At 51.3% G+C, this 21,096-nt stretch overlaps 1 protein-coding gene across 3 annotated transcripts in view; it reads right to left on the bottom strand.

Moving 5' to 3' along the window:
* Window positions 1-21,096, bottom strand: part of LOC149365985 (uncharacterized) — a 195,152-nt gene that overhangs the window by 52,162 nt on the left and 121,894 nt on the right. For all 3 annotated transcript variants that reach the window (XM_089547455.1, XM_089547453.1, XM_089547454.1), the window contains one exon: window positions 18,741-18,831. The gene's annotated coding sequence lies outside the window, so the exon portion shown is untranslated. The remainder of the gene's footprint in view (window positions 1-18,740; window positions 18,832-21,096) is intronic.

A 21,096-nucleotide genomic window follows, 5' to 3' on the forward strand; every position in this document is an offset into this window, starting at 1 on the left:
GCTTATAACCATGCTCCCTTCTTCTACTGAACTTCTTCAAGAGAACTACAACTGTCATCGGCGGTCACGAAATAGCGAGCGCTAAGGCTGCTACAGGTAAACTGTGCGCACCGTGGGCTGTACATATAAACCTCAAACACGAACAGACCCGACACGTCTACAGTCCCGAATGGTCACGTCCCAGTGAAAGTCAGTAGCAAGGGGCCAGAAGGGGAGGGGGGCTAAAGGTGTGAAGCGGGTGCTTAAACTTAGCTCGTCACAGCAACGCCAGCCAAGCTGCTGTTCACCACTGCTCAGGCGTGCCCTGGGCGGGTTAGAAAGAGGCGACAGAACAGAAAGGCGCGTCACCCCGAGCTGGGAAGAGACACTCGTGTCTCTTTACACGCCTGGTTGTAAATTCTGCGCCGCTTTCCGCGCCTCGCAGCGGGGAGACCATTTATTCCGGGCACAGCTCAGTCGAAGCGAACTCGCGCCGACAGTGAGCCCGGGGGGTGGGATAGCCGCAGCACGGCGCAATAAAAGGGGGTGACGGCAACTTCGTCACCTTCGCCGAGAGCTACCACGCTGAAGCGCCGTGAGAAGGAACCAAGACGAACAGCTCGAAGGTGCGAAACTAAAAAGAAAAAAAAATAACACAAGACAAGTTGTCAACCCTGAAAGACAGGAAGCGCGGGAGTTTTAGTTTTAGACCGACGGAAACTGACTGCTTCGCTCGCCCATACTCTGCCGTTCGCACGTGTTAGGGATAAATCTAGCGAGGGAGAGCTAAAAAAACTGCCCGCCTATTTCTTCTTCGTCCTCCTCTTCATAATTTTTTTTATATACTTCTCCCGAGCTCGAAGATTGGTAGTCGGGAAAACCCACGAAGAAATGTGCACGAGCTGCGGAGTAGTACTATACTACATCATACATTATTTACAAAATCTGCAGACTCAGAGTTGCACGCGGAGAAACGCCCTCTCAAATTTTCATTCTTTGATTTTTGTTTGTTTCGGTCGATTTTGTGTCAGCGTGACGACCAAGACCGACCACGCCCACTCAAGAGGAGGCAACGCTCTGGCGTGTTCAGGCCTGCGAGAGAAGCGGCGTGCGACCTGGACAGACAGAAGGCGGGAAGGACGCGACGTCAGGACCAAAGATTCCCGGTCTGAACGTTGTCGCTGAAGGCCTCCTGCGGGTCCACCGATCCTGTGGCGAGCTTCTTACGCATCTGTGGAGTCGTGGCAACGTCGGGATTGCTGGCGTAGTCGGTTCGGTGCCTCAAATAATCCGAGCTTGATATCGTAGCGGTGCGGAAGCCAAGATGACTATGACCAAGAAAATAGAATCGGAAAGGATATACCACAGGAGGTGCAATGGCGTTCAGCCGCGGAGCCCAAGGTCATAGGTTCGATACCCAGCGCACGTTGGGTGCCATTCAATGGAGGTGTGAAAAGCTAAAACACCCCTGTGCTAAAATTCCAGTACATATTACAGACCCACTCGCGCTCGATGCTAAACCGAAACAACGAACAAATTTACGTTCCATAAATACTCCAACTCGGATACTAGGCGTCGTACATACCGAAAAATGGTCGGATCTACCGGTTCAACCACGTTGTGACTAAGTACGAAAGGAGCCGACGGTCTACGATCTGCTCCATATATACGTGAGCCAACAAACTACCAAGTCATTCCAGGAGTACTACGTAAAATACTGCGAGACGCTTTTTGAAAGCAAAGATCGATACGCTGCTGCACCGAACTCGAACCAAACCCAACGTTATCATTACGTAAGGATGTTCTGCTCTTCGGCACACAGCTTGGCTCTTGGGAGGGAGTTCGCGTAACCTCATCTAGATAAATGAGCCCGCTCTGTAGTAGTAGACGTACACGTGCGCTAACAAGAGCCATCAGCATACGCTGTCTCACGGCTCTATTCGATTCGTCCGACTAAGCAACCATGGTGCCGTGACGACCTCTGGATAGTTTCGCCGAACTGACAGCGCTTGTGATGCGGCCTTGGAGAAGAAGGCCTCGGAAAGGAACGGCAAGTACTGGCACTTATAATAGAAGCCATGACAACGATCAGTCTAGGAAAAATATAGAAATACACTGCACGGAATCGAATCTCGAAGCGCGGAAGCGGCGAGACATAAGCCTCGTTTACATGAACCCGACAGCGGCGGGTCGAGTCGGGGGATCAAGTTGAACAAAGTCAGCCCAACTCGACGACTGCGTGCTTACATGAATTCGATTCTAGCGAGTCGAGACCGGTTCAACTGAAGCGACACGCAGTGTCGAGCAGCGCAGCGGGAACGGGTAGTGGCAGTCTCCAAGATTGCGACACGGCACCGCTTGTCTCGGAGGCGCGACGGAGCTAGCGAAAAAAAAGTTCGCATTTATCCTATCCCCTCCCGATAAACCAGCTCTTCAGCTCGATGCTTTTAGAAAGGCGGGTCAAGCGAATAAGCCTACCCCTGCAGGCGGGTTAACTCGACTCGCGCTGAGGTTTATTTTACTCGACTCGACAGCGTTTACATGAAGAGCAGGTTAGCCAAGTGCTACCTCCCCGTATTTTCAAGTCTACAAGGCGAATTTGCAACAAGGGTTACGTTAACTGAACGTCCTGTTAGCGTTTGTAAAGGCGCCCATAATACCAACACCAAAACAGAGGCAAGCAGCAGGGAAACGCTACAGATTTCGATCAGCACTTGCAAAAAAGAGTGTAACCAAAGAAAAAAAAAGATCAAATAATGATGCAGGAAAGACGCCCCGCTCTTAAGTATACCGAATTCGCGGCTTCCCGAAGTTTTGAAAATGCACTGTACTCAAGCCTTCAATCCGGGGACTTGCGGCGTTCGAGTTAGTAAACTGATATAAGCTATAGCAGGCTGGAAGCTTCCGCGATGAATAAGGAAACTTCCGGTCCGCAGGTAAGCCTTTTACAGAGAAACCATCGCACGCACAAACAGGAAGACGCAATTGAAAAAGAAAACACACTGGAAGCCTCACCAGTGGGGCCAGGCTGTTATCAGTGCTCTCGCAAAGCTTGAGAGCGCCCTGATAATTCTAGAAACAACACACGCAAAAAAAAAAATGAGAACGTGCTTGAACGGACACCTAATATCGGCTTTTCATTCTCGCCAAGGCTTGTCAGGGACTAGTTGGAAAATCGCCATCACGGAGGGCCCTGGAACGCAAGACGGGGTTGCAGGCTTCTAAAAGCCGCGAAAAAAAAAAGGTTCGTGGAATATACAGATATGCGGCGGCACAGTTCTAATCGGAGTAATATGAAAGCAGACACACGCATACTCGCGCCAGTACGCGGAAAATCAAACCGATGCAAATTCCTTGACCAGCGGCGAAACAAAATAAAGAAAAAGCTGGAGAGAAATGAGGCCCCGGGAGACCAGACAGGCGCGATAAGAGAAGAGAGTGAAATAGCTGCGATGAGGGCAGCAAAAAAAAAAAAAAAAACGACGATCGGCGCGCAGTGCGAACGAGCTGTGGACGAGGATAATCGAAATTCACTCTCTTCGGCCATGCGAACATACCTATCCTTTTCTGCATCTTTCGTAACTCTATGAATATTATAATCATCACTTGGCAAATCTTGATCGTTCCGAGCTAAAGCTTACGCGCAAATATAAAAACGTTCGTCTTACAAAGCCATTCTATGGTCTGTCACAAAGCGAAAAAAAAAAAAAAACCTTTCCTCGTAAGATTCTACTTGAGCTCACGAGCAGTTCTTTCACCCAAACAAGCGGTGTACTCTACTCGATACGTGTAAAAGGTGTACACATTTACCTGCAGCGATTTCTGTACAACCCAATGGCATGTACTATAAAACAAAATAAATACAAAGGGCAATAAAGATCATTATTATTATACAGCAAGCGGCCTCACTGTTAGCACACATATACTGCATATACAGCTAAGATTCCTATTGAGTTAAGCCATATGCAAATGGTTGCCGTTCAACGCAATAAAGTAAGGCAGAAAAAAAAACACAAAATGGAACACAGGCCGATTACACGAAATTCTAAATGCGAAACCCTTTTCAGTCCAAAGCACAACGGTGCTGCAAGGCGCATTCTGATTAGCATCCACCATACGTGATGCCCGCATCGCAACCTCGCTGCAACCGTATATACATCCGGTCGCGGTGGTATTGCGTGCTATGCTTTGCAAACCAGCCTTGCCGCCGTTTTCAAGTGACTGACCACGTTGCATGGCCTCCGGGATCCGCGAAAAAACCGGCCGTGGACGCAGTTTACTTGACACAAAACCGGCCGGTAATGGCGACACTTGTACTTCCTGATGTAACCTTTCTTAGCTTATAAAAACCCAGCTTTTGGCGGAAGTGGTCTCTTGCAATTAGAACATGATACCGCATCGATTCAGACGAACTTCTATTCGTCCTCTGTGTCCCTTTAACGGGCGCCGTACGGGGCCAGTAAGAAAAAAAAAACGTCACAAAGCGCCAACAAACATCAATGACCATCCAACCGGAAATCAAGAATCTGGAAACGCTTAAAATCCAAGAGCGCAGCGGATAACGGAAAAGCTCAGTTTCTGCTTCCCCCCCCCCCCCCTTTTTTAACAATTGAAAAGAAAAAGAAACATTTGATTCAGTTTCCTTCCACGATTACTGACCGAACGAAGCTGCCTGTCGCCCACGGGTACAATGGCGTGCGCACATACCCGTCGGCACGAAACAGAATACCGACGATCAGCCAACAAACGGCAAAAAAGGACACGCGACGAACGCGGAGAGACGCGGCCAGAGGCGCGGACACGCGCTCATGGGAGGAGGAGGAGGAAAACTTTTATTTCTATTTACAGTGAGAGGTCGATGGGGCGAGCCGGAAGGGCCCGCCCCTTACAAACACTAGGAGGGATCCCTAGTCCGGGATCCCTGTAGCTTCCGCAGCGGCCCGGGCTCTAGCTACCAATGCCTGTTGGGCATGCAGTTCGGAGCAGCCGCGCAGGGCAGCTTCCCAGTCCTCTCGAGTGGGGTGGAGGAGGGGTGGGTAGGCAGGATTGGAAGGGCATGCCCACACCATGTGGTAGGTGTCCGAAAACTCCTCCTCACAGTGTGGGCACGCGCCCGAGAAAGAAGAATTGAAGTGCTTAAGTACTGCCGGGCACAGTACAGTATTGGTATAGAGGCGGAGAAGCCAGCGCTCCTCCACCCTGGTGAGGCCTTTACAGGGAGGGGGATAGAGACCATGAAAATTTTGATAAAGAGAGGTGATCTCTTTAAAGGTGATGGCCGGATTGAAATTGAATTCCGGATCAGGCTGCGGATGAGGCGACGCCCGGTGAGTAAGCGCGCGGGCGGCAGCGTCTGCTGCCTCGTTCCCCTCAAGACCCGCATGAGCCGGAGCCCACACGATGGTACGATGGGTCGGAAACCCTGTGTATTCGCATGCGTGGAGAATTTTGAACGCTCATGGGAAACGGGAAACGAGGCCGTAGGTGGCTTGGAAGAAAAGAGAAGGAAAAAAACGGGAAAGGGGAAAACCAGGCGGTCGCTACCGCACACATTTTGTTTGTTTACTTTATTTTTCGAACGCAGCGAAGACAACGGAACGGCGGCACGTGTGACTGCCTCTCCCGCCAGGGGACGCCACCGCCGTCGCGACCGGAGGAAATGTGGGGAAAATAGGAGGAGGCGGGGAAAAAACGGCAGCAGCTTCCGCGGCGACCAAGAGGGCGGGGGAAATTTGGGGAAAACTACGACGGACGGCCGCGGAGACCGCCTTCTGCTGCGCTTTGCACCGCCGCTACCACCTACAACGGCGCAGAGGACTAGGGGAAAAAGGCACGGAGGAATCTGAGACAAGCGTGGACAACTCACAGTAAAGGTAGAAGGAACGAGAAAGAAAACAAAAAAGTGAACGAAGAAAAGTGTTTCGCCAGCGACAGAGCTGGGAGCCAAAATGAAATCGGCTTTGGAAGCCGAGCGTTTCTCTAAATTAGGCGACACTGCGTAGGCCCACCGGCGCTTCTGCGCAGTGGGTCGCTCGACATTCGTTCGGGAAGTCGCCGGGGCCTGGAGAGAGACAGAGACCCGCGGACTCCGGTTTCAAAGCAATTGGGGGGGGGGGGGGGGGGGGGGGGGGGGGGGGGGGATGTTTTCGTGCGTGAGCGGTACCGCACGCGCGAGCTTTACTACCGCCGCTATTTCTTTCTATCTCTGGTCTCAAATAGGTCCCCCGGTCTGCGCAAATAGCGGACGAGCGTCGGGAAGATTGGAAGGACGGCTTAGCGGGAAAACGATTGTTACTCCCCTTCCCCACGGCCTTGAAAAGGGACACGACCAAAGAGAGAGAGGCCGGTGTTGTGCAAAGCTTGTTTTGACGAGAAGGCGAAGTTGGGAAATAAACAGGAGGGCTAATTGGCGTCATTAGGAGGCGGACGGGTAAGTGGAAACGCAGTTGTTATCTATGCCGCCTCGAACCTCCTCCCCTCAAAATTTCGGGTTCAAATTTTGGAAGCAGCTTCAAATTATAAACGTTACCACCAAGAGAAATTGTACACTGCCCTTGATAAAAGCGTGTCCCTAAACTTGATACGAGGACAGTACATCAAATGTTTCGCAATTCGCCTTTCCAGAAGGCAGAGATTAGAATTTCGATGTGTCCATGCCGTTAGTCTAAATTCAGCTGGAAAAACGAGCAGCATGACGACGACATCACACCGTCTCGCGTACGGTCGGCCACAAAAGTTGATGGAACACGGAAGCCGCTAAATGAAAAGGCCGAGCGTTCGCGCCGTGGAACATTTGGTTATGCTGGGCTTTACGAGCACATGTAATTAACACTACTATGCAACAAACAAAGGGTTGGATACGTGTGCTTTATTTATGTCTAAAGCGTACTAAACATTTTAAGGGCGCTAAGGCTAGCTTGTCACATTCGCGATGCCCCCCCCCCCCCCCCCCCCCCCCAATAAAAAATATATCGGCGAGTACATCCCCTCCTCCACGAACAAGCTCGCACGAACAAGGACGAATTTAGGTGAACCATTACATTTCCAGAAGCACAAGTATTTTTTAGGACGCGGCCGGTACCACCGCGTTCAACGTTACTTGCAACACGCGAGCTCGCTTCACAGAGTTGTGCTCGCCCGGCGGCGGCCATACAGTAAAGCCACGAATGCGGCTCACAATCGAAGGCAGAACTCTCCCTGCAAGGCTTCCTGCCCGCTTTATGCTGCCTGCAACGGCGCACAACATCGCTGCAGAAACTGCGTAGGCGCGCCTTCGGCAGTAGAGTTACAGCTCACATCGACCGAAACTGTACACTTATACACAACGCACTTCAGGTAGCCGCCGAAGACGCGTCCGCTACGCACTCGACACATACTTCGCACCTACACCAGTTCGACACCCACGACCACCACCGCAGGTGTGAACAAGGTGATGACCCCCACCATCGCTCGCTCACAGCTGGCATGACAAACGAGTGTCCCACTTAATTTTGGCGCGTGCTGGAATGGAAGCGGAGGCGGCGAGCAACACCCCCGCACACGCGGTGTAGAGGGGGTGGAGGGGGGAGGGGGATGTGCAAAAACGAGCGGTGACGAACTTCCGAACGGGCCAACAACCCTCGGCGGGCAGGAAGAGGTCAGTCAACCGATCGCGCTGACGCAGGCAAGCCAGCCAATCGCAAGACGAACGCATGCATACATACTTATACACACCTGGAGAAGCAGCAGCAGCAGCAGCGGGGGATCCGCGTAGCATCAAGTATCCGCCGCCAGCGCGCGCGTTCGTACACGCTTCGACGCCACGTCCCACGCGAGAAGAGCGGGACATAGGCTCGAGTCAAAGATGAGTGTTTTCGCCTGCCTCAGCGGGGAGAGAACGTGGGGGAAGGAAGCACGAGGGACAACGTGGGAAGGCGCCATTGGGGGCGGAGGCGGTGTCGATGATGTATGCGCGTTATCGGACGGTCCCGAATGCAGCACGAATTGGTATAAACCAGAACACCGCACCCAGAGACCCTCCCCCCAACATTTCATTTTTCTTTAGACCTCCACGCTTGCTGAGAGTGATTCATGTTTTGACGAGAAAGGTCGTGCCAAGATGCACGACATGCGTACGATTACGGGCATCGACGTGGCGTCACGGGCTCAGGCGTAGCAACTAGGCTTGTTCGTTTTGCACTAGACCGCCTTGCCTTTCACTGCGCTGCGCCTTACGTACGAGGTCTGTTAGAAAAGTATCCGACCTTTGGCCGTAGAAAACAAACTTGCATAACTGGAGCGTTTCAAACCTGGTCACCTTCCAAGTAGTCTCCTTGGGACTCCACACACTTCTTCCAGCGCTGCTGCCATTGTAGGAAGTATTCCGAAAAGGCCCCTTTCGGAATTCAGTTTAGCTCAGCTGTCGTTGCAGCCACAATGTTCTTCCTTGTCTGAAATCGCGCTCCTTTCAATGGCCTTTTGACTTTGGGAACCAACCAGAAATCGCAGGGGCCATATCAGAAGAGTAAGGAGTCTGTTGAACTACAGGAGTCTGGTTTTTGACCAAAAAATCTGAATCAAGTGCGAGGAATGTGCAGGAGCATTGTCGCGATGGGTGCGCCAATTTCCTGTTGACCTCAGCTCTGGGTTCGTGCGCCGCACAGCATCACCTAGGCAACGGAGGACATCCCTGTAGTACTCTTTGGTCATTGTTTAACCCTGTGGAGTGCGTACTCGTGGTCTGCCACACAGAGGGTGTCAAGGAAAACAGTCAGGATCACTTTCACATTGCTGTGCACTTGGCGGGCCTTCTTTGGCATTGGTGACGTGGAATGCTGCCATTGTGACGACTGGGATGTGGTTTCCGGGTCGTACCTGTACACCAAGACTCGTCACCAGTGATTATGATGTTGATGAAGTCGGGGTCACTGTTTGCGGAATCCAGCATGTCCTGTGAGACTTCAACACGAAGCTGCTTTTGCTCCACCGTGAGCAGCTTCGGCCCGAATTTCGCCGCAACTCTCTCCATGGCCAAATCTTCGGTGATAATGGAATGTGCGGAGAAATTGCGCATATCCACCTCTTCCTCAATTTCTCAAATAGTCACGCGACGGTCCCGCATCACCACAGCGTTCAGTTCGGCAATGACTTGGTAATTTTAGCATGTTGATGGCCGATTGGAGCGTGACTCGTTCTCCACCGATGTGCGGCCATCTTTAAATCAATTGTGCCACTGCCTATATATGTGTGCTGCTCACAGCATCGTCACCGAAAGCCGTCTGAATATTTCGAATGGTTTCCACTTGGCTGTCGCCCAGATAATGGCAAAATTTGAAGCAGTATCGCTGCTCCTTTCACTCCGCCATTTTCCTTGCAATAAAAAACCGACGAGAGCACTGCGCACTGCCTCACTCAAATGCTGCGTCCCAGCGACTGACGCTATCGGCAGGCGGGAAAAAATTCGTGCATGCGCATGAAGGTTCAAGGTCAAATGATGCAAGCGCGCATGTTTCATATCCATCAGGTGTTCGCAAAAAAAAATAAAGTCGGATACTTTTCTAACAGACCTCGTATACGGCTCGGCAAGCAACGGACTAAACCACAAACGACAAAAAGAACATGGAAGAAAGCTGCACGAGACAGGCTTAAATTGGTCAGCTGCGCGAAAGCGAAACCGCCGAAGGCCTTCCCGCAAGTCGACTTGTCATTCCCCTGGGATTCGGTCGTCCCTCTCAAAATTGCCTTTCCCTCAACAAGCGACTTGAGTCGTCACAAAAGCAATCGCGCGAGACTGTGTGTTTGTTAGACAAATGACGTCATCACTATCGTCTGAATTATATCCAGTACAAGGCAAACGCTTCTGCCACTGATTCCTAATTAATCCTGTCCGCCGCCGCGGTGGTTCAGTGGTTATGGCGCTCGGCTGCTGACCCGAAAGACGCGGGTTCGATACCGGCCACGGCGGTCGAATTTCTTTGGAGGATAAATTCTAGAGGCCCGTGTACTGTGCGATGTCAGTGCACGCAAAAGAACCCCAGGTGGTCGAAATTTCCGGAGCCCTCCACTACGGCGTCCCTCATAGCCTGAGTCGCTTTGGGACGTTAAACCCCATAAACCAACCAACCAATTAATCCTGTCCGTCAACCGCGCCCACTATGTCACCGCAAACTACCTAATCTCATCTGCATCCAGTTTGCGACGTGGAGATGACGTAGCACTGAGCGCAAGGGACCGCGGCATAGCTAAGCCTTACGCAACTCAGGACGCGAAGCACAAGCCCCCAAGTGTCTGACAGACATAGCTGCAGATCTGCAGCACACTACGAGCAGCTAGCTATACTTACCCGGAACAGGAGCCGCAAAACGCAAAAGCAGAATTGTACAGAGAAGAGCCGAACGTGCCTACCACACCGTCTCAAGATTCGCGGCGCACCGAACTACTTACACATGCGTCGCACGCGAATTGAAAGCCTCTCTCTCGAGGCACTATAACTGCCGCCTGCCACGCGTCGCGCGTGAATAGCATGCGTGTCTGCAGTGCTGCAGGACGAGCTTTCGAAAGCCGGCCCGACTGCAACTATATAGCACTGTCACGAACCGAGCCCGGGCTCGCTAGCCAGCCAGGTTCGGCTTCCAAATTTATCCGACCGATGGCTTAAGCAGCGCCAGACTGGCGTTGCTCGCGGGTGCCATCAACCGCGACGACTCTGTCGAAGGTGTTTTTCGAACCAACAGTTGTCTCGGCAACGTAAAAACAAATAAAAAAGCTGAGCAAGCTGCGCTGGCTCTGGCGAAAACAATGGATCCGTTCGGCAACCGAATGACTAAGGTAAAAATCGAGCAGAAAGACGAACAACGACGAACGGGAAAAAATGGAGAGAAACGATCGAGGCACGGGTATACGGCGAAACACGGTGAAGGCAATAAAAACGCAGCGTTAAGTGGATTAGAAATTTCAGGCAGTAACTGATTTATGGGGGTTTGGAGTCCCAAAGTGACTGAGCCTATGAGGGACGCTGTAGTGAAGGGCTCCGGAAATTTCGACCACCTGGGGTTCTTTAACGTGCACTGACAGCGAACAGTGCACGGGCCTCTAGAATTTCGCCTCCATCGAAATTCGGCCGCCGCCGTAGTGAAAGGTTCCGGAAATTTCGACCGCGGCGGTCGAAATTTCCGGAACCCTTCACTACGGCGGCGGCCGAATTTTGATGTAGGCGAAATTCTAAAGGCCCGTGTGCCGCGGTCGAAATTTCGACGGAGGCAAAATTCTGGAGGCCTGTACTGTGCGATGTCGGTGCACGTTAAAGAATCCCAAATCGTCGAAATTTCCGGAACCCTTCACTACGGCGCCCCTCATAGGCTGAGAGAGGCTTTGGGACTTCAAACCCCCATAGACATATAATCCAGTTACTGGAGTAACTACAGACTGTCGCTGCTAGTGCTGGATAACTTATAGCTTTTCGTCTTCCGTAAAGAGAGGAGTAAAAAGGGAGCGAGCTGTCCACTAGCGCCCTCTAGCGCACACCCTTCTATAAAAGGGTGTGCGCTAGAGGACAACTTATCCCTTTTTTACTCCCATATATATGCGTATTAATGTTTAGAGTGTATAGTAGCGCACTCGTCCGACCCGACTGCTGCTTCAAGAGGTCACGTCCTCCGAGGCACAAGGTTAAAAGGAAGCGCGGCGCGCAGTGAAAACAAGCGGCCGGCTGTTTACATCACGAGCCTTCAGACGTCGCGGCAGTAACCCACACGGAAGGCGACAAGCTAGAGAGAGCTAGCCAGCACTAGCAGCAGCAGCAGCGGCGGCATCAAGCAACAACACACGCGTGTGACAGCGGCAGCATTTCTTTGTCACGGCCGGCGGCGCGTCGCTGCCTCACGTACTTATTTAGGCGGTCCGCATACACTATGCATAAGCGCGCGCGCTCTCGTCTTCGCACGCGCGAAGCACATGCAAGGCGGACGAGTGCCGTCGTACCGTCGCGCAACACACACACACACACACACACACACACACACACACACACTCTCTCTCTCTCTCTCTCTCTCTCTCTCTCTGCACGTCGGGCAGGCGTCCAAGAAGACACTCTCCCACCACTGCGGGGGATGAGGAGCGGGCGACTAAGCGGCGACGGCGCAATGCATGGCTAGCGAAGCTGAGAACGCGCCCGAAGGCCGCCTGCCCCGGTCGCGCCACGTTTTATAAGGCCTGGGGGGCAGGCGCCCGGCTGGGCTTCGCGTAACTCGTCGCGCGAGCATTGTTGTCTGGGGCTTCCGCGAGGCGACAGTTGGCCGAACGAACGCAGCCAGCGACAGAAGCGGCGGTTCCGCGTCGACTGGAGGAGTTCGTCTCGACGTGGCCAAAGCCGTCGGCGCAGGTGTTCGAAAGAGTCCATTGCACACCGGTTTTTATGGGCCTTTAGTCTTTTCCAGCTCATAAAGGCTCCATTTTCGTTCACAATGGTCTATTTACCATTCGAACGCGGTACCATATAGACACATGCAGGCCAACTTCTATTCGTCCTGTTCCTTTCAGTATATAAAGAGTATAAACACTTACTTTCAGTATATAAACACATTCTAAACAGAAAGGCGTAAAAAGGGAGTAAGCTGCCCTCTAGTGCACTCCCGTTTTATAAAAGAGAGGGGCATGGGGTAAGAAGTAGCTACTTCTTACACCGTGGCTAAAGGACAGCTCCCTCCCCCGTACAGGCGCATCTGTGTTTGAATGTAGGGCTGAACGACCACATCTGACGGCGTGGCGGCCGAGGAACAGAACACCGCCTCACCCCCTACAAAACCGCTGCAGCGGTTGGTGGACGCCAAAAAGTGGGAACACATTTACCGCTGCAAAACGGGCAGCCGCCGGTCCAAAAAGGTCCATAAACGGCCACCCGAGAGGCAGACGCCGCGGTGCTGCCCATAAAGATGAACACGCGGGCTATCCAGCGCGCTTGCGCAATACAGGCCCTCCTCCCCCTCGCAACAGTTGCAGCATCAACAGGCAGCGCCTCTCATCTTCCAACCATCATCAAATGCGCGCGGCACCAGCGCGGCGACGCCGCCCCGCGGAGAAACGCGGTTTCGAAAGGAGGGTATGCACGATATGTGCCGAGAGGAGCTCCACGCGGAACTGGTAATGACGCTCTGTCGTAATAACGCGAGCGACGGGCATTGGGTTGTCAGCCTTGGCTGCCACGACGTCTCGCGCAATCAGCTGTTAACGCTATACGCTACACATCTGGACGCCGGAGAACGCGCAGCAGAAGGGAAGAAAAATTAAGTCACCTTACGTGCTGCAATGCTTTTCGAAAAGCTTTTGCGCCATCCTGCTGAGCTCTCTGCAACGCTTCCGATTCTTCATTGTGTGCATTTGTTTGGTATTGTGCTCGTCATAACCGATTTCGAGTTAGGTCATCTACACATTCGTTATATCCGGTGTGTTCGTTATAACCGATTACGAGTTGTGACATACCGCACCGTCGTTATATCCGGTATGTTCGTTACAACCGATTTCGAGTTAGGACATACCGTACCGTCGCTATATCCGGTGCGTTCGTTATAACCGATTTCGAGTTACGACGTACTACACCTCGGCTGCCAACGTGTACAGCGCAAGAAGACAAATCGCTTGACACCACTTCGAATGCCCTACGTCAATTAGGTCGCACGGACGGAATGACACGCTGTCGAGTCATGAGCCTATAAATAGGCTTTCTCGCCTTAAAAACGGAAGGGGGGGGGTGTCTTCAAACTTTCATGATTTCTAGTAGCGTGTACAAACCGGGAAAACGCTTAGCACAATTATTCTCTTCAAAGCTCTTCGTCGGCTCTGCGTGTGTTTTCAAATATGCCATCCGTGCGTGTGTGACGCTGCCAACTTAGCGAAAGTTCACTATTTGCATGCCTCTTTTTATTCGACAAGATATGAATGAATGAATGAATGAATGAATGAATGAATGAATGAATGAATGAATGAATGAATGAATGAATGAATGCGATTAGAGACATTTCCTGCTGTCATAATTTGCCGTATGGCCAAAGAAGGGAAGAGGAATTCGCGGGTAGGTGACTGCCGTGGCCTTGCGCATCTATAGGTCATGAATCCAATCACCGATTCAGAATGCGAGGAGGGTTCTAGACGTGAAGATGAGCAAAAAAGTAGGGGCTTAAAGTAGTGAAACAACAGCATGTTCTTAGCCTGATTGGTTCGTAGCTGGGTCGTAAGCACGTCTGACGACCAGGTTTAGCTCCGATCGAGGCTAATTATTATTCGCCCTCACCGCAGATGAAAGTTGATGATGATGTGCAATGCTCGGAGCGAGAGCGCATTGCAGCTTAACACGAGGCGTAATCGGCTCCCGCGACAGCACAGTGCTCTCATGCAGTGGCCAGCTTCGTTCGAAACCCAGTCGCGGCAATATTTATTTTATTTCTGCACCCTCAAGGTCAGGGACGCCACAAGATCCTTGGTTTGGTATGACCCCAAGAAGTAATTAATGCTTTCGCACCAATACGAATCCAAGACGGGCTAGAAATACCAGGCTTATCATCCGTGCCACGCTTCAAATTTAAACAAAGTAACAGATAAAGGCACACAACCGAGCCAAACGAACGAAGCCGCAACGAGTAAGCAAGCCACCGGGAGTTACAATTTTTTTTTTTCAGTTACTCATTTTCTTTCTTCACCTCATTCACGAGACTGAGTACCCCTCGAAAATACAATAAAAACGGGGGCACCACTCCGCGATAAAAGCGTCTCCCAAGAAAAGAAACGCTTCTCGAGAAAGCGAAACACCTACGCGCCGCGCGTGACCCTACGCCCTATTAGTCTCGCCGTCCGCCCATTCCCCTCCGCAAACCGCTCGAGTACAATATGCGTACATCGCGAAGGCTCATTAGCGAGGCTACGCGGATCGATAATTGCGCCGCCAGAGGACCCCGCGGTGCAAGCCGCATCAGCGCCGAACAACGGGGAGCAACGCGGCTTCCCCGTTCGCGACGCCTTTGCTCCTCCTCGCCCGCACCGAGTTCCTCTCAAAATTACCTAACAGAGGCGCCACCTTCTAGCCGCGTTTAGTACTATAAACAACGCTTTGGACGCGGAGGTTACCGCGTCCGCGCGAAAAGCACTGTACTGCCAAACCTGCACTGCATGCCAGAGGAAAGATTGAACTTAGCCTCTATCGATAGACTACGCCATTTTAACTATAAAAAAGATACCTCTCGCTAAAGACGGAGCTGTTATAAACTAAAAAGAACCCGTCGCGGTGGCTCAGTGGTTACGGCGCTGGGCTGCTGGCCCGAAAGACGCGGGATCGATCCCGGCCGCGGTGGCTGAATTCCGATGAAGGCGAAATTCTAGAGGCCCGTGTACTGTGCGATGTCAGTGCACGTTAAAGAATCCCAGGTGGTCGAAATTTCCGGAGCCCTTCACTACGGCGTCTCTCATAGCCTGAGTTGCTTTGGGACGTGAAACCCCAATAAACCAAACCAAACCAAGCCTTATTACGTGAGCAGCGCGCCGTACTGCAGACTCAGTCCCTTCCTGCGAGCGCGACTACATTGTTGCCAGCGCGAGGAGCAGTACACACCTTTCCTCGACGCGTACACCCACCTTCCGCTACGCTGCACTCAATTACTCGAGCAGCAGCACCGACTTTTGCACGCTCAAGGGAGTGAGTGAGTGACTGCACGCATACATGCAAGGGCGTTGCGCTGCGCTCGACGTGCGCGCAGAGGATGGGCAAACACTTTAAAGCAAAACACACAGAGACCGAGCGAGCGAAAGGGTAAATAACAAAGAAGTGACGTTCCTTTCCTCTACCTCACTCTCTCTCTCTCTCAGGCAGCCCGCTGACAGCCGTCAGTCAGTTAACCGCGGCGTCACGCCGCCAGCGTGACGTCACCGGCGAGTTCGTTTGCACACACAGCGCCCGCCTCGTCACCGCTACGCGAGCGGCCCCCATGGCGAGCGAGGGGCTCCTCTTTTTCGACGCTGCAATGGCGAAGAAAAGCGCCCGCGGAGCGTATCGAATAACACACGGGGCGGGAAGAAGCCCAACGCACGACAGCCGCTTTCCTCCAGCCCGCGCTAGGCTCGACCGTGAAAGCGGGTTACGAGTTTCATTACGGGCCGGCGACTTCATGGCGGTCCTTACTTTGTAGCGGCAACGACGTAAGCGTCTGCGTGTCCGAGACAACAGAACAGAAAAAAAAGAAATGCCTTGCTGCGTCGTACTAATACACCGCAGCGTGATAACCGAAGAGATCACATGCACGTACAGTCTTTGTCAAAAGTAAGCAGGCTGCATGGTTTGCTTCTCATTCGTATAATAGAGCCTTCATGGCTTCCTTAAATATCAATAAGTTCATTGAAGGTGAGAACAGGGGTTCTTCTTACCATAAAGGGATTTAGAGCTTGAGGGCTGGCATAATGGCTTTAATATAAGACTGAAGAAAAACAACGTGCAGCCCGGTTACTTTTGACAAAGACTGTACATTTCCGTAAATTTCACGCATTTCAAACTTCAGATCGGCCTTAGAAAGCAGGTTCTATTTTTTTTTCTTTAAGCACAACTGCATATACACTATATTAGGCTTACACCCAGTGGCTAGAGCTCGTGCGGGGTCTGTCTGAACAAAACGCACAATACGAGCTAGAAAATGTACAGAAAGCAACAGCCCCACGTGCTCCACACACGCGTACTTCGTACAGCCCAAATAATCTCTCGCACTCAAAAACGCCTTGACGCAAAACAAACAAGAGACCCGGTTCCAGGTTGACGTGTGAAGTGTTACCGGACCAAGCCGGATTTGATGAGTGCCGCGATTCGTTTCCAACTTTTCCGCAATTATCAATCCCGGCACTAACTCAAAACACGCGCGTCGAAGGAGTACAACCAGCAAGCATAAATAGAAACGAAATCGGCTTTCCTTCCAGTTTCCGGATGTTCGGAGAAAAAAAAAAAAAACACGGGTGTTTAGTCACTGCTTCTCACGTGCGTAGCAGGCAACGGTAGTCTCTACCGCCTCCCACTGCTATCTGGCCCTTCAACCGTCTACGGCTTTTCCTTTTCTCTCCCAAGAAGCACGGGTAATATTGGCAATGTATTGACAAAGCCCGGTTCTACAATGGACCAGAGTGAAGCCATCGTTTCCAATATTGGGCCAACTCGCCACTGTGCTCCGCGCGAGGATATGCCTAACTAGGCCTAAGTGCTTATACGCCCAGGCTAATACGTAAGGTATAGACGCATCCCGGCGGCGACGACTCCTCATGCGGCCGAGTCGAGTCAGGTAACGCGTAGTTCGGTTGCGTCCGCGCAAAGATCTGTCCGGCGTAGTTTCGCCTCATTAAGCGCGCGGTACACGTGCAGCATCTAGGGGACGACGTCAGCTAAGCAAGACAGAAGGTTCGCCGGCGGCGTCGGAGAGGGATCAGATTAGGAAGCCGGTAAGACGACGACGTGGAAGAGAGCTCTTTCCTGCAGAGGACAACACGCGGCTGGATAAGCGAGGACTACTACTATAGGAGTGATGACGGCAACAAATTACGGGCTTATCTCGCAAGACTACTCCCACGTGAGACCTACACTCGAGGAAGGCTGTATACGGTGGTTTCTTAAGCGAAGTTATTTCTGCCTTTTCTTTTTCTACCATCCCAGCAAGAAATAAAAATACAGAGGGACCATCCCCAGTTCGAAAAAAAAAACGACAGAGCCACTCCCAATATACAACAGAAACTATTGTCGTCCTGTCGTACCGACAGGTCTTTCTGTTGTTTGTTGTTACGACAGGCTCTGTCGTTACGACAGGAGATCGCCCCTTACAACAGAAAGTCCTGTTGTTACGACAAGAATTTCTGTTGCGAGGTCCCAAAACACTATAGCAAAATCTGTTGTGACAACAGGAAATTTTCCGTTGCGTTTTTGGACGCAGAAATAGCCTGTAACCTTCAAGTTCGGCGCCTCTTAGCCTTCTCTTCTTCGACCCCGCACTATAAACAGAAAAGAGTAAAAATGCAGGAGTAAGCCGTCCTCTAACGCACTCCTTTTCATAAAAGAGAGTGCGTCAAAGGAGAGATTACTCCCTTTTTACTCCAATATAGGCGTATTCCTGTTAGAGTGTTTTGTTCGCGGCCCTTCCCTTCGCTGGCGCCGGAAGTGACTAATGAACAAGCACAACAGCACGTGCTGAACTGTTCAGCTTGCTGACTTTTTTACACGTAAAATCAGTCGCATTACCAAAGCACTGCAATTCCCCACCATATAATATATCGAGCCAGATAATGATTACACAAACCGCAATCCAACACGAAACATATACAGCGGTTCACGACTGCATAAAAACGGAGCACTGCAATTCCCCACCATATAATATATCGAGCCAGATAATGATTACACAAACCGCAATCCAACACGAAACATATACAGCGGTTCACGACTGAATATAAACGGAGCTCTGCTCAATGTCGCCAGAGTAACGTGAAGTCGCTTGCTGGTTCCGCTAAAGAATCGCCAAGTTTATCTAGAAATACAGCATCAAGAAGTGTTACGCACACATTGTGGTGGTAAAAAAAAAGCGCCATAGTTGCAATGAATACGCGGAATCAGGGCAACGTCCGGTGGGGAAAAAAAAAAGCTATGCAAATACTTTCGCATCGACGGAGAAATGCAAAGAAGAAAAACGCCAAGGTTGGATAGAGAGGGCGACCTTGGAAAAATAATAAAGAAAAAAAGTAGGGTCGAAAACAACGGCTGGGGGGAAAACGGCACTTACGTTTCGAGCGAGTGCCGTGGCGTCCATTGGAGTGCCGGAGGGGGGAGGGAGTCGATGGGAAGAAGTAACTGCTGTGCTCGCTTATCCGCCCCTGTGGAAGAGAAAGCAAGAATGCGGGCTCGGTGAGAAACATGGTCGATTTACAAAAAAAGAACACCGAAAGAGGAGGTAAGGACACAGTTATGTTCCGCCATTGCCAAGAGCAACCAGTCTACGTGGTTTGCTTCACACGACGGGTTTCCCGAAGATCAAGAGGAACTGAAAGGCGAGGACAAGTGCTCTCTTTTTAGATTACACAGATTCGGAGCTTAATTAAGGTGTGACGTAATCGCTCCAGTATACGATTCAGAAGCAAACAGCGCAGCCTGGTGACTGTTGGAAAAGGCAATACACGGTAAGCCAAAATAAGTACTACACGACGTCCTTGAACGCCAAGAAAACAGCCCCGCCAAACTACGACTTCATACTGAGCAACGGTTTCTGCTGTTGAGAAAACGCCACGCGGGCGAATTAAAAAACAAAGTAAATAAATCAAATGAAAACCATATGCAGATCCTGTCTTGGCTATCTGTTTGCGATACAGTGCTTCCGTGAATCGAACAGACCTTATGTCGTGACGACTTCCAGTGGATGTGACGCCCCATCGTTCCCGTGGCTATATCGATACCCATATTATACATCTTCCAGGGATTAATTAATTAATTAAGTATTAATTTTGCTGAATTACACATTTTTCCATCTAATTGTGCCCAAATCCGATGTTTTTCCGACCATTCTGTGATAATTTTCACTATGCCGTGACGACTTCCGGTGGATGTGACGTCACACCGTTCCCGTGGCTATATCGACGTCCGCGCTATTTCGACAAAATTTCCGACATTTTTGCCTATAATTAAGAAACTAATTTATCTACAGTCATCAAACTTGGCTTCTAGGTTCATTTCTTCCTCCTCCATCTGAAGCAACCATTGGTTTTCTTCATCTTTTTTTAGTTCCCGAGTTAAACGCGTGTGACACGCTTTGCTAACGGACGACAGTATGAGACATTGAAGGCTTTCGCCTTAAAACGCGTCAGCTTTGCCAACAGCATTGGTACAATGACCACACGCCGCCGCGGTGGCTCAGTGGTTATGGTGCTCGGCTGCTGACCCGAAAGACGCGGGTTCGATCCCGGCCGCGACGGTTGAATTTCTTTGGGGGAGAAATTCTAGAGGCCCGTGTACTGTGCGATGTCAGTGCACGTGAAAGAACCCCAGGTGGTCGAAATTTCCGGAGCCCTCCACTACGGCGTCTCTCACAGTCTGAGTCGCTTTGGGACGTTAAACCCCATAAACCAACCTAAACCAACCAACCAATGACCACACCTCGCAATCCAAAATCATTACACGTTTTATGCAATACGTAAAAAAAAAAGTTAAGAAACACAGTGCACACGATGCCAGGCGTATAAACAGCAGACCGACCAACTTTCGGCCGTCTTGCCCCGGGAAGCAGAAACGCCTCCCGAGAAACCACGAATCTGACCGCTTTCTCCGACGGGCACGGCGGCACTTAAACGAAACGACAGCGAAAAAAAACCCCGCGCGCTCCCGAGTGCCTTATCGGATCCGTCCGATCGAGCGAAAAACCGACTCTCGATTAATCAACGAAACTGGTTCGCGACCGAAGTGGGCCACGATCGACGACGAATAAGAAGAGCAAAGAAATATACAAACACTGACAACCACGCCGACATACAGGCGCGACGATATAAACGACCGTGAAGGAATGGGACCGGCCTACTGGGAGAGAAACATTTTTTTATCGAGCAGAAAACGACAGGTTGAAAAGATAGGCAACGAGCTGGGCCCCTGTACGTAGTCATGCATTACCCGCCGCCTCAGCAGCAGGAGGTCGCGTTCGATACCGATAGCGATACCGATTGCAGCCTGCTTCCGAGCCACTCCCTACGTTTAGGCACGTCAAATACTAATCTAATATGCCGTCTCACCGTAGCAAGAAAGAGGAAGTGGTTTATGGGGTTTAATGTCCCAAAGCAACTGAGGCTGTGAGGGACGCCGTAGTGGAGGGCTCCGGATCATATCGACCACCTGGGGTTCTTTAATCCGATACCGATTGCAGCCTGCCGCCGAGCCACTCCCTGTGTTTAGGCACGTCAAATACTAATCTATTATGGCGTCTCACCGTAGCAAGAAAGAGGAAGTGGTTTATGGGGTTTAAAGTCCCAAAGCGACTGAGGCTGTGAGGGACGCCGTAGTGGAGGGCTCCGGATCATATCGGCCACCTGGGGTTTCTTTAGCGTGCACTGACACCGCACAGTACACGGTCCTCTAGAATTTCACCTCCATCGAAATTC

This window comes from Amblyomma mixtum, chromosome 1 (genome assembly GCF_055824585.1).
Source record: "Amblyomma mixtum isolate Tamu chromosome 1, ASM5582458v1, whole genome shotgun sequence".
Classification (NCBI taxonomy): Eukaryota; Metazoa; Arthropoda; class Arachnida; order Ixodida; family Ixodidae; genus Amblyomma; species Amblyomma mixtum.